This window comes from Zosterops lateralis, assembly GCF_965231275.1.
Source record: "Zosterops lateralis genome assembly, chromosome: W".
Lineage (NCBI taxonomy): Eukaryota > Metazoa > Chordata > Aves > Passeriformes > Zosteropidae > Zosterops > Zosterops lateralis.
In genome coordinates, this window is record NC_139801.1 from 6265419 (window position 1) to 6280223 (window position 14805).

The following is a 14805-nucleotide window of genomic DNA, read 5'->3' on the forward strand; positions in this document are numbered from 1 at the left end:
ATAACAGTGACTGTCGATATGGGTATGTGTAATAAGAAAGGAACCTGGGTGTCTTTTCATATAGAACTTTCAATAGTATCTGTAGCATGATTTTGCCAATATCCTATAAGGCAAAAGACAAAGAATGAGTGAAGTGACAGAAAAAGGAATAACAGAGGTCTGGTATGGCTTATACCTCCACCCTCCATGCCTATGGGGTTGCTACCCACAGCAGGAGTATATGATCTTCTTGGTGGCAAGTACAGCAGCCAACCCAGTCTTGCCCTCTATTTCCTTGTCAATTCTTTTTGTTTGTTAGTTTGTTTGTTTGTTAGTTTCCAGACAAATTGTCTTTGACACTTCTTAACTGTAATTTTCCCACTGTTCCTCAGGTATTTCCCCCTCAACAGGCACTGGTAATCCCCATTTACTGGGATATATGTGCACATGCATCACTAAAAGGCAGTAAAGTCTTTTAATCCAAAGGCCAGCTGCAAAGCCTTTTTAGAACTGACAATTATGCTGGCCAGAGCTGCACTTCGAGTAAAACGGCATCTTTAGTTCAGCTATTCCATGTACTGTGACTTTTCCTCATGATCATTTTACTGAAATTAGGGTGTCATCTTCCTCTCTGGGGAATCACTTCTGATACCATTTAATTTTTGAAAGCTTCCACCTTTTTAACTGTAACTAGGATTGAGGGACAGGTTAAAAAGAAATTTAAAGAGAGAGAAAAAAATCTACTCAACAAAAAAAAAAAAAAAAAAAAAAACAAACAAAAAAAACCCAAACAACCAACTTAAACTACAGAGAGAAAGAAAACTAAAAACAACCCCAGAAACTTCTTTTACCTCTTTACTTCTTTCTTTTCTGTTGAAGTATTTATGGACTAGTCTTAAATTGTTAACTTAATAAATATTCTGATGTTAGAGTTTTATCATATTGAAGGTTTCTGGTGGGCAGATCCTCTGCTCAGCCTATTCTTAGGGCAGGAAGACAATGAATTCTTGCTATTCTAGAAGATTTTCCTTCACTATTTAGGAGAACTTAGAAAGATACATACACTATAGGATTTATTTCTATCTAAGGCAAAAACACTCACTCAATTTGACATGCATTGATTTGAGAGATTAGATACTCCTTAGAAACTTTGATGAGAACCCCCTTTGACAATTAACACCACCAGTTTTGTGAGATAGGTCTCATCTGCAACCAGATGGAAAACTAAGTAAAAACTTCCAAAACAGTTTCTGCAAAATTTATAATAACTTATCAAGCAGGGAAATAAATGAAACTACTAGAAAATTTTTGCATATACCACAATAGTATTTCCGTATTTCCAAGCAGCAAGTATCTTGTCATTCATACTATCTCTCTTTATACTCCACAAGAAAATCTGACATCTTCTTATATAAAAAAGAAAACAAAAACATCTTCAAAAGTCTCTTAACAAAGACACACAAAGAACTGCCCAAAAAGGAAAAAAAAACAAAAACCCAAAAAAACCTCTCTCAACCAATACCTACATCTCAACCTCTGTCTAAGAGGCAAATGACAAAGTTTTTCCACCTTATAAAGTTATATAATTAGTACCTTAAATTATTTTTGATCCACCCACTTGAAGAGCAAATCTTTATATCCCTTCTCATGACTTCTAAATAGTAGAAGAAAAATTTGTTCTTGAGAATAAACCTGACAGAACTAGATTTCTATCAGTAATTATCTGTACCTTTTTGTGGGGACAACACTGCCAGCATAACTGAAGAATGTCCTGCATTGGTTACAAATATCTGCATGTTTGTGTGTGTACACAAAGGAATCACAGCTACTGTATTAACTCTGACACAGTACCAGTTTAGTTGAAAACTCTTTCCTTAATTCCCACTCTGCCGGGTAGTAGTTCACCCTATATTTTGTGAGCACTAACATATCCTCTTGGTATTTCACACAGGCGCTCTTCTCTGCCCTCCTTCTTTAAACAAAACAGATTAATAAGTAATAAAATGTCTTTAAGTTAGTATGAAAGAAGTACCTTAAACACACACAAAAATAGAAAAAATAAAGGAGGCAAAAACATATTGTTTGTTCTGTAAGATATAAAACCTAAAATAAATTAGCCAAAATGTTAGGGATATGGAGCCCGTCTTCTTCTTGTGATTTTCATGTACCTGCAATATTATACAGTGGAGTGACATAAACACTTTCAAAAAACAATATTACATATTTCAATTTTAATTCCCCACACTAGAATTACTTGAAAGTCCATTTCCTTTGTAGCTGTGAAGAAACAGAGGTAGCTTTTGACAGACCGGACTGATTTTTAGGTGTTATGCAGAGAAGTAAAACAGAGAAAGTCCTTTGTCCATAACTTCCAAATTTACTTGAGTCTTTTCCAGTTCATGACCACTCAGCTCTGTTTAAAATTCAACTTTGTATCACCTGGTTTAGATGCTACAGTTCATCTTTGGGTTCTCACACCGGTCTCTTGATTTTGCTGATGTTGATTCAAAACTTGCAGCTTTAGTTTTTCAGCCATACCGCAGCTTCAGTTGCCTGCAATACCTGAAAAAGCATCTTCCCACTGTGGGGTTAAAGAACTTCCTCTCCCATTTTTGCAATTGTAAAGCTATACCCTTTTAACATTAATTTCTCTTTATTTCATAATTTAAACATTATCTCATAGGGTGTTACTTTCAGGTTCCAATCTGGGTTGCATCTGGACTCCCAACATACATTTTACTCGTGGCATTTGAGCATTAATTTTGTTTAAAAAAATTTTCCCAATAACAAAAGATCTAATTTCATCCATAATTCCTTCTTCTTCTAATTCCTTCTTATCAAACACCAGAACTCTCACAACTCTTTTGACTCCAATCTCTTGTTCCATTAAAACTATTCCTTCCTATTTCTGAGGTCACCCCCCAGCATTTGATGTCTTATAGCTATCTCTTTAGGCAATTTCAGTGCACTCTCAAAAAACCAAAACCCAAACCAAACAAAAACAACTTCTAAGACCTCTAAGAATTTCCAAAATTCTCAAAAAACCTTTCAAGACCTCTAACATAAGACTCTCCAAGCTTCTGTCCCACCTTCAGGATTCCATCCAGTCACTGCCTGGTCTCCTCTCTGCCATCCAACAGCCCGAACACCACTCCCTCCCTTTTTCCCCCGAGGCACAGAAAATTCATCAGCTCAGCAGCACAGCACCATGTGCTGCATACTCCATCTTTCAAAACAAAAACTCCTATTTTACCTCAGCAGTCTATATTACACATACATTCACTCAAGAACAACAATAACAACAACAACAATAAAAACTCTTCAAAATGAATTTCCCCATTAATCTGCAAAACTGCACCAATCCTCTTTTTAAACAGCCCTCTTCTTCTCCCAGTCTTTCCCAGGTATGCATTATTCCCCAATCAGTAAACATTTTACACCTTTTTTTTTTTTTTAGGTCACATTCTTTTCTTTAAGATTTACTTACAAACCATCAATACATTTTCTCTCTTTGTCTAAGAGGTTTTTTTGTTGTTGTTGTTTTTTTTTTTTCCCAAACTTTCACTATTCTTCTGCTATAGCCTTCATTCCCTATAATATTCTTAGATCTTTTCCCAACACATTAAGACCCAATTCAGGCATTAATAATATATTTCCCATCCATATGTTGGTATTTCTTTTAATTACTATGTTTTTTATAATGGATGCTTCAAACTTTTTCCCTTCTGCAGTCACTATTTCTGAGATTTTTTTACTTACTTTACATCCTATGGGGCTTTTAATGATACATGTTTTCTCTGTTTTAAGATCAACCAAAAATTGGAATACCTCCTCTTTAGGACCTATTTTTAAAGTCACTAAAGGCTTTATAAAATATTCATCCCTTGAAAACCAAACTCTTTGTTTTTCTTTTAGATGTAACTGTCGGCGTTTGGTTTTCTCCCTTCTTTCTGTCTTCAAAACTCCAATCGAGACAATTTTGGATTCTAACTAGGCTTCCTGCCTCAAAGAGAAAGTCATTCATTACAGATGTAAGAACAGAATCTGTTTCATGGATTAATTCTTCTAAGGCAGAGGGGAGAAAAACAGGACTCCACGCCGAGCCCTCCAAGAATGAGGGGGTGTGAGCCGCTTGTGTTGTAACATAAGCAGGTGAGGACAGGGCTGCGGGGAAAGTGGACAGCGGTGGAGTGGTCGGAGTCAATGGGACCCCTGGTGTGGCAGGCGGAGCGGCCGCGGTCAGGGCAGCCAAGGCTGCGTGAGACTGAGCTACCGGTGGGTTTAGGGCTGGTGCGGGGGCCAAGGGGAACGGGAGCACAGGTGGCGGCGCCAGTTGCGGGCAGGGGCAGGGGCGGGCAGGCAGCAGCACAGGGGCCAACGCTTCAAAGAGACCCCAATCCTCCTCCTCCCCCTCCCATTCCGCTTCCCGCGTTTCTGTCATTGCAAACAACCTTCTTGAACCTGAATTCTTCATTAATTCCCTCACAATTCCCCCTCTTTGTGAGCACAACTCCTCAGAATTCCACTCTGGCCTACAATTCCCCTCTTTCCATTCAGACATTTTAACCCTTTCAACAATTCACTTCTTTAACACAAATAAACTCCACAACAAGCACACCTCTTCAGCTGCACTTACTTCCACTTACACAAAGACAACACAAAAAGATTAGTACCCTTTTTTTTAAAAAAAAAATTGTTAGTTTTTACTCATATTTGACTAACCCCCAGATGTTCTTAGATTATCACACTTTTCAAGCCTTTAGTATTCCTCAACCTGGCAGCCTTTTCCAAAGCCCAGGTGTCTTGGACCTTACACCTGCAATCCTTTTTTGTGTTTCTATCCTCAATCTGGCAAAAACCCAAAAATACCTATATTTGGCCAAACCCTAAATGCTCTTGGGTCTTACGTAACCCTTTTAATTCAGCAGCAAGTCTAGGTGTCCTTTGCTCTCTTCCTTTAAGGGGTCCAACCCCTTTTCCTGGGACCCCGTCCCAGACCAGGGGGTTCAAACGTTTCCCCCCCCCAGTATCCCGCTTTCCCAGTGGATTGTATAGGAAAACTATCGGCTCCCTTCCTGAGGGTCCAACCCCTCCCTGGGACCGTCTCAGCCACCGGAGTTCTTTTTTAAAACCTCTCTTTGCTCTGGGATTCTGTCCCAATCACCTGGGGGTCACATTCACACTTTTTATCTTTTGCTTAACCTCTGTGCTGGCCGTTTCCCTTGCGAGATAATGAACAGCATGAGAAGCCACACCACACTCGCTTCACCAGTCTGGGGTACCCAGCCAGTGTCCCATTCACACACCACACAGACCCCCTTTAACCCGCTCCCCTGAAAAATACTTACCAATCATTTTCTTTCTCAGGTTCTTCGTGCACGAGGTTTTTACGGAGCAAAACATACTGCAGTTTTAGGGAGCCTTTTCCCTTTGCCTTACTTGCTTTTTTCTTTCTCCTTGCTTGTCTCTTTGGATGTTTACCTGCAATCCCCAATTCTCACCAGGAAAAACAAAGTTTTGGGCCGCCAAAAACCCAGGTGGGGCGCCTCCATTGCTCTGGATTTCCTGGGGTTTCAGGGACGAGGTATATCCTGGCAAGAGCCCCCAAATTGTGAAAAATGAGGTTCACTTTTTGGTAAATTTTAATGAATATGTTTAATAAAATAATTAAGACAATTAGGAGATAAGAAAAACCAAGTGCGGCCGTCTGGGTGACTCGGCATTCAGTCAAGTCCACACCTTGCTTTCTCAGGGATACTCGTTAAATACCCTTCCCATTATATTGATATATGAATATTCATAAAATTCCATAAACTAGTTTCCATATTCCAGGAACTGTTTTGCATGGCCCCTCCTTGGGTCCGCCTTTTTAGAACATGCGTGTTTCGTGGCTGTGTCCTTTTTATCGCTTCCAGTTTGGGCCTTGGTCCGTGTTTTCTGCAGGTGGTAGATGCTGATAGTTGGTGTATCAGTAGCAGAGTCTTCTTTACATGTTCACTGGATGTTATCCCAACCAAACAGACAGTTTAAGCATACTTATATCAACTACTCCCATTATATCTAATCTTCTTTTACCAATAGCAGAAATAAACTTATATCCTATATCCTTACTATGTTATTAATCATATAGCACACATCTTGCGAAAAGCCAATTTTATAATACACACATATAACACCTGGCCAACCCTGTTTCCTTGCCGGCCGCTCCCCGGTACTCGGTCCCCCGCCCGCCTTGGCCCCTTTACCAGCGGCTGCCCCCTCACACGTTGTTCCCGAACCGCTGGCTGCCCAGCCGTCCATGGCGCCTGTGTTTGCTCCAAGCCAGCCCTCATGGCTGGGGCGTCCCTCCAATAGACATGTTGGGACATGTCCCAGCTTCAGTTCCGGCTGCAGCCCCCGCTAACCCCCTCCCCTCCCTAAAGGACTCAGCCCCGGGGCGGACCCCTGCCCCATCCCTCCCTCTCTGCCAGGCGCAGCCACCCCTGCCTTTGCCACTGTCCCCATGTAATGACAGCTGCTACTGGCCAGAGGACTTCTCTTAAAGGGGGAACACCATACCAACATAAGGTTACAAAACAGGAAAACTGGGATAAAGCAATTCATTTATTTCCATTACTAGAAGTTCCTATGGAGGGGAAAGCACAGGGTTTTTTAATGACCCTTTGACTTCTTCAGAAGTCAGAAATTAAAAAAAAAAAAAAAAAAAAAAAAAAGGAAAAGGGTTGAGAAAAGGGTTGATACATGAGAGTCTTATGTTAGAGGTCTTGAAGTCTTATGTTAGAGGTCTTGAAAGGTTTTTTTGAGAATTTTGGAAATTCTTAGAGGTCTTAGAAGTTGTTTTTGTTTGGTTTGGTTTTTGGTTTTTTTTTTGGGGGGGGACATTGAAATTGCCTAAAGAGATAGCTATAAGACATCAAATGCTGGGGGAGTGACCTCAGAAATAGGAAGGAATAGTTTTGATGGAACAGGAGATTGGAGTCAAAAGAGTTGTGAGAGTTCTGGTGTTTGATAAGAAGGAATTAGAAGAAGAAGGAATTATGGATGAAATTAGATCTTTTGTTATTGGGAAATTTTTTTTAAACAAAATTAATGCTCAAATGCCATGAGTAAAATGTATGTTGGGAGTCCAAATGCATCCCAGATTGGAACCTGAAAGTAACACCCTATGAGATAATGTTTAAATTATGAAATAAAGAGAAATTAATGTTAAAAGGGTATTGTTACCCCGTGTCTTTAGAGGGGCAACACGTTGTGACGTGGGAGTGGAGCCTCACAGAGGACAGCAGGCAGCAGCTTGGTGAAACATGGAAAGCTCTTTATTATCTGACTCCAATAGGCTTATATACATTTTGTACAGAGGGCCAAGATTGGCCCAAGGAGGTTACAACCTCCTGACTCCATTGGTCAATATGACCATCAGTCAAGTTCTCCCTCAGAGAACAAGAATGCAAAACATACAGATAATTTCTAAGAATACTTATTGTTTACATGAAGCAGCGTGAGAAAGCTGCTGCAAAGACTCAAACACTTGAAAGCAAGAAATTCAGGGACGACATCTCACCCTTTTTACCTTAAAAAAAAGAAAAAAGGAAAAAAGAAAATGAACTACAGTTCAATTTCTGTTCCCATGGGAGGACCAGTGGTTCCTCCTCTGTTGACCTTCATTCGGTCACGGTTTCTTGCTTTTCACATTGCAGGGTTAGTGAAATTCTGTGGCACCTGTAAGGTGCTCCATGGCATGCAAAGCCTTTGCCAGTTGAATTTGCGGGGTTTCACCCTGCGTTCCCTGTTTTTGTTTTTGAAGAACCAGGCCTTTGTGGCACAACAAAAGGTGCCTCAGCAAATGGAACAAGCAACATTGCTGACTCCCTTTAAATTGAACAACCCATCTGTGTGCCATGTCGACCACAGAAGTTAAATCCGTGACTAAATGAAAAAGTTTCTGGGAAAACTGTGGAAATGCCATGACAGCAGCCCCAAACAACCAAATGGGCTGCCCATCCTCAGGGGCTTCCAAAACTTGCCCTCAAAATCATCCTTCCAAGGAACACTGGCCTACTTCATCCTCCCAAATCGTCTGTAAAGACAGTGGGCCCTTGCACTAAATTTCTGAATATTTTTGGGCCGCAAAAAGAAATCCAAAGGATTCTTGCCACTTGCAACAGCTCATGACTCCAGAGCATTTGGCAGAAAAACACTGCTTGCAAAGCTCCAATCAAATTCCTCCCATAATACTGAGAGTATGAATTTTACAAAAATCTGCACCCATCAAATTCACAAGCATTGTTGCCTGCATTATCAATCGAGCAATGAGCTCATACAAAAATGATTGATTGCCATTTTTGCGGCTGAAATCGAGCAATAGTTAGCTCAAACAAAAAAAAAAATTGATTGTTTGTTTGTTTTTTCAAACGATATTTTGCCACCTTGTGGCAGATGGGGCAAAAGTGACCCATTCCAGAACGTGCAAGGAATTGGACATTCATCAGCCAGTGATACCTGCAGGATACAAATGAATCACAGAAAACAATCATTCAGATTCAGAATTGAGGATTGGCTTTTTTGGAGGACTTATAAAAACCTCCAGTCCTCAGAGTTCTGTTTCGATGCAGAACACAGGAACGTCCCAGGACTGGTTGAAATTTCCAGATGATCCTGGTCCATCAGCTCCCAAACAAGTCACGAAGGGCGATGAATGGATCTTGAAAGACAGTCCATTCCAGCTGCCAAACAACAAAGGAAAAAATCGCAATGTCCGTTCCAAATTGTTCCAGGACGGTCTCTGATCAGAGCAACAGTCCAGTGAAATCCAGGCAGCTCAATACTTCAGAGCAACTGCCTTCTCACCACCGACTCTTTGTCCTGTGAACAGAAAACTCAAACACAAATTAAACAATTTTGGTCCCTTCAGGGACACTGACAGGGAGAGGTGGGTATGGGATTAAACCTTCCCATCAGACCTCCATCGGCTGTGGGGACTGGGAAGACTCTTCTGTCCGAGCACACTTCCTCTTTGCACCCCACTGCCCTTTTGACAGAGGTTGGCCTTTCACATGGCTTGCCTTGCAAACATCTGCCATGTAATTCAGCCGTCCACACCTTCCACAAAGAAACAAAGGAGTGATTCCTCTTTTTTACACTCTCTTTCTTTGTTCCTTGTTGGCCTTAGCATTAGTCTTGCCGGCCTGAGCATTAGATGAGGCATCATCCACCTCTGATTCCTGTCCTGTGTGCTTCACAGGGACAGGGGTGAGAGCTTTTCTCACCGCACCTGCAAAGCTGGGGAATCCATCCCTGCCCTGCAGGGGGCGCCGTGCTGACCCACGGCCGCCCACAGCATCAGCCTCGGCTGGGACGTGATCCGAGACTGAGGGAGATGCGGCATCCCGGGACCCTCTGCAACGGGGAAACATCCGCTTGTGGCCGCGCTGTTCCTTTAAAATTGACAGATCGGCTGCAGCTGCCTCCGCCGCGCTGCTCCTGCTCGGCGCGGGGGGAGACCGCAGCACTGGGAGGGGCATGTCCCTCGGCGCCGCTTTGGGACTGGCGGCCGCTGCCCGCCCCGCGCGGCCGTGACCCGGCACGGGAGGAGATCGCAGCGTTGGGAGGGGCGTGTCCCGCCTGCCAAGCGCTGCCCCCACAGGCGCGGGGGGAGTGCCCCGATCGGCACGGGGAGGAGGGGGGGGGCTGGGAGGGTGTCCCGGCCCTGCTTTCCCAAGCGGAGCCGCGGCTGTGGCTCCGATGCTGGCCGGCTTCGCTGCCGCTCGGCGCGGGGCTGGCCCGCCCTTTCTCAGGGGCAGCGCCGGCCCCTGCGGAGGGGTTTCTTCTCGCTCCGGGGCCGCTCCCCCCCGCGGAGGTTGGGCAGGCACTGTTGCCCGCTCCGGGCCGGCCCCGCCACTTCTCTGGGGCCGCCCCGTCCCCCGTGGGCTCGGCAGGCCCCCCCGCACAGACCGGGCGGGCTTTACAGCCTGCCGCGGGCTGGCCCCTTCACTCCTTGGGGCCGCTCCGCCCTGCATGGAATACCTTATTGACATTCCACAGTGCGGACAGTCCGCAAAAACCACCCCTCCCCCCCGATCCAAGAGCGCTCTCGGCGCTTCCAAGGCCAGGAAGGCACGGAGGGGGAGGGAAGTGGGGGAGGCCCTCCGCCGCCGCTTTTTCAGCTGCGGCTCTGGACTGGGAGGGGGGGCCGATCCCGAGGGGCTTTCACAAGCCCCGAGTTTTTCCACACTCCATCGCCGATGAGGCGTGGGTGCGAAAGGGGTCTGCTCTGCAGAAGACCCCGTGCCCGCCTCAGCTGGTGCGCTGAGTGCAGGCAGGCTTCCCGCCATGCTGCTGCGTTTCCGAGGAAGGGGGGTCGGCTGTCCCGCCCGTCTCCGAGGGGCAGGGACAGGAGGAATGACTCCATCGTCTTCCCTGGAACCCAGCCTGATGGGGCTGGAGCTGTCCTCAGAGCTGGAAGGCTGCAATTTCGGCAGCACCTTCTCCAGCCTGCTCCAGGTGGCTATCAGTTTCAAAAGTTTCACACTGCGATTTGCAAAGAAAACCTGGAGCAGATAGTCGCCCAAAGACTTCCACTCTGCTGTAGAAAAAACTTCTTCAAGGCTGCAAAAAAACCCATGAGTTCTAGCATAACAATTTCTGGAGAGCATCTCCAGGAAAGGAGACTTCTTCTCTCCTCAGGACCTCAAGGCAAAGGTCCACCATGAGGGTTTCCTCATCTGAGGAGGGTTTAGAGATCATTATCTCTTACCACGATTGCCTCAGGCAGAGCAGCTCAGTCTCTCACTGGGCAGACAGGTCCACCGACGTGCAGTTCTCTCGCAGTTGGAGGTCACCGGTGTGACCTGTTCTCCCACGTCAGGAGTCCGTTCAGACACGGACAGTGTCCAGATGTGCCGTTCAGACACAAAGGGTCAGCAGATGCGACAGGAGACCCTCTTCCCACACGTTCGGGGTCACCAGATGTTACCCCGTGTCTTTAGAGGGGCAACACGTTGTGACGTGGGAGGGGAGCCTCACAGAGGACAGCAGGCAGCAGCTTGGTGAAACATGGAAAGCTCTTTATTATCTGACTCCAATAGGCTTATATACATTTTGTACAGAGGGCCAAGATTGGCCCAAGGAGGTTACAACCTCCTGACTCCATTGGTCAATATGACCATCAGTCAAGTTCTCTCTCAGAGAACAAGAATGCAAAACATACAGATAATTTCTAAGAATACTTATTGTTTACATGAAGCAGCGTGAGAAAGCTGCTGCAAAGACTCAAACACTTGAAAGCAAGAAATTCAGGGACGACAGGGTATAGCTTTACAATTGCAAAAATGGGAGAGGAAGTTCTTTAACCCCGCAGTGGGAAGATGCTTTTTCAGGTATTGCAGGCAACTGAAGCTGCGGTATGGCTGAAAAACTAAAGCTGCAAGTTTTGAATCAACGCCAGCAAAATCAAGAGACCGGTGTGAGAACCCAAGAATGAACTGTAGCATCTAAACCAGGTGATACAAAGTTGAATTTTAAACAGAGCTGAGTGGTCATGAACTGGAAAAGAATCAAGTAAATTTGGAAGTTATGGACAAAGGACTTTCTCTGTTTTACTTCTCTGCATAACACCTAAAAATCAGTCCGGTCTGTCAAATGCTACCTCTGTTTCTTCACAGCTACAAAGGAAATGGACTTTCAAGTAATTCTAGTGTGGGGAATTGAAATTGAAATACGTAATATTGTTTTTTGAAAGTGTTTATGTCACTCCACTGTATAATATTGCAGGTACATGAAAATCACAAGAAGAAGACGGGCTCCATATCCCTAACATTTTGGCTAATTTATTTTAGGTTTTATATCTTACAGAACAAACAATATGTTTTTTGCCTCTTTTATTTTCCCTATTTTTTGTGTGTGTTTAAGGTACTTCTTTCATACTAACTTAAAGACATTTTATTACTTATTAATCTGTTTTGTTTAAAGAAGGAGGGCAGAGAAGAGCGCCTATGTAAAATACCAAGAGGATATGTTAGTGCTCACAAAATATAGGGTGAACTACTACCCGGCAGAGTGGGAATTAAGGAAAGAGTTTTCAACTAAACTGGTACTGTGTCAAAGTTAATACAGTAGCTGTGATTCCTTTGTGTACACACACAAACATGCAGATATTTGTAACCAATGCAGGACATTCTTCAGTTATGCTGGCAGTGTTGTCCCCACAACAAGGTACAGATAATTACTGATAGAAATCTAGTTCTGTCAGGTTTATTCTCAAGAACAAATTTTTCTTCTACTATTTAGAAGTCATGAGAAGGGATATAAAGATTTGCTCTTCAAGTGGGTGGATCAAAAATAATTTAAGGTACTAATTATATAACTTTATAAGGTGGAAAAACTTTGTCATTTGCCTCTTAGACAGAGGTTGAGATGTAGGTATTGGTTGAGAGAGGTTTTTTTGGGTTTTTGTTTTTTTTTCCTTTTTGGGCAGTTCTTTGTGTGTCTTTGTTAAGAGACTTTTGAAGATGTTTTTGTTTTCTTTTTTATATAAGAAGATGTCAGATTTTCTTGTGGAGTATAAAGAGAGATAGTATGAATGACAAGATACTTGCTGCTTGGAAATACGGAAATACTATTGTGGTATATGCAAAAATTTTCTAGTAGTTTCATTTATTTCCCTGCTTGATAAGTTATTATAAATTTTGCAGAAACTGTTTTGGAAGTTTTTACTTAGTTTTCCATCTGGTTGCAGATGAGACCTATCTCACAAAACTGGTGGTGTTAATTGTCAAAGGGGGTTCTCATCAAAGTTTCTAAGGAGTATCTAATCTCTCAAATCAATGCATGTCAAATTGAGTGAGTGTTTTTGCCTTAGATAGAAATAAATCCTATAGTGTATGTATCTTTCTGAGTTCTCCTAAATAGTGAAGGAAAATCTTCTAGAATAGCAAGAATTCATTGTCTTCTTGCCCTAAGAATAGGCTGAGCAGAGGATCTGCCCACCAGAAACCTTCAATATGATAAAACTCTAACATCGGAATATATATTAAGTTAACGAGTTAAGACTAGTCCATAAATTCTTTAATAGAAAAGAAAGACGTATAGGGATAAATGCAGTTTCTGAGGTTTTTTTCACTATGTAGTTTAAGTTATTTTGTTGTTGAGTAATTTTTTTCTTTTTCTTTAAATTTCCTTTTAATCCTGGTTACAGTTAAATAGGTGGAAGCTTTCAAAAATTAAATGGTATCAGAAGTGATTCCCTAGAGAGGAAGATGACACCCTAATTTCAGTAAAATGATCATGTAGAAGAATCGCAGTACATTGAATAGCTGAAGATGCAGTTATTTTAGTTTTACTCAAAGTGCAGCTCTGGCCAGCACAATTAATTGTCAGTTCTAAAAAGGCTTTGCAGCTGGCCTTTGGATTAAAAGACTTTACTGCCTTTTTAGTGATGCATGTATACATATATTCTGGTAAATGGAGATTACCAGTGCCTGTTGAGTGGAAGAAAAAACCTGAGGAACGGTGGGAAAATTACAGTTAAGAAGTGTCAAAGACAATTTGTCTGGAAACTAACAAAAAAGAAAGTGACAAGGAAATAGAGGGCAAGACTGGGTTGGCGGCTGTACTTGCCACCAAGAAGATCATATACTCCTGCTGTGGATAGCAACCCCATAGGCATGGAGGGTGGAGGTATAAGCCATACCAGACCTCTGTTATTCCTTTTTCTGTCACTTCACTCATTCTTTGTCTTTTCCCTTATGGGATATCGGCAAAATCATGCTACAGATACTATGGAAAATTGCATATGTAAAAAAAACCAACAACAACAACAACAAAAACCCAAAAAACCAAACAAACACCGAGGTTCCTTTATTATACATACCCATATCAACAGTCACTGTTATAATCCATCCAAATTAGATAATTGTATTCATAATGGGAAAAAAAAATTAGATTGCAGAAAACTTGAGGACCAGCGGTGACAGGTTGGAAAGTAAATGTCCATAAGAGGAAATAATGGAGGTTAGAAAACAAGGAATATGGCTCAAAGCCAAATAAATTATAAAAGGAGTGGGGAAATCTTATAAATGTGTATTATAAAATTGGCTTTTCGCAAGATGTGTGCTATATGATTAATAACGTGGTAAAGATATGAGATATAAGTTTTTTATTTCTGCTATTAGTAAAAGAAGACTACATAGTGGTAGTAGTTGATGTAAGTATGCTTAAACTGTCTGTTTGGTCGGGATAACATCCAGTGAACATATAAAGAAGACTCTGCTACTGATATACCAACTATCAGCATCTACCACCTGAAGAAAGCACAGACCAAGGCCCAAGCTGGAGGTGATAATGAAGACACAGCCACGAAACATGCATGCTCTAAAAAGGCGGACCCAAGGAGGAGCCATGCAAAACAGTTCCTGGAATATGGAAACTAGTTTATGGAATTATATGAATATTCATAAATTGATGTGACAGAAAGGGTATTTAAAGAATGTCTCTGAGACAGCAAGGTGTGGACTTGGCTGAATGCCAAGTCACCCAGCCAGCCGTACTTGGCTTTTTTTATCTCCTAATTGTCTTAAATTTTTTTATTAAATATATTTCTTAAAATTTACCAAAATGTGAACCTCATTTTTCACACAAGCAATACTTTTGCCAAGCTGTTGGCCACGTCCCAGCTTGCCCATGGCTTGTAAATATCTTATCTGTGGGTCCTGGCTCCAACAGGTGCCCATGGCTGGCAGGTTTTCATGACTTTGAGCGCAAACACGCAGGGGTGATCCTGCAGTGCAGCTGCTGTAGATCTATGCCTGGAGCCGGCACAGCAGCCTCGAG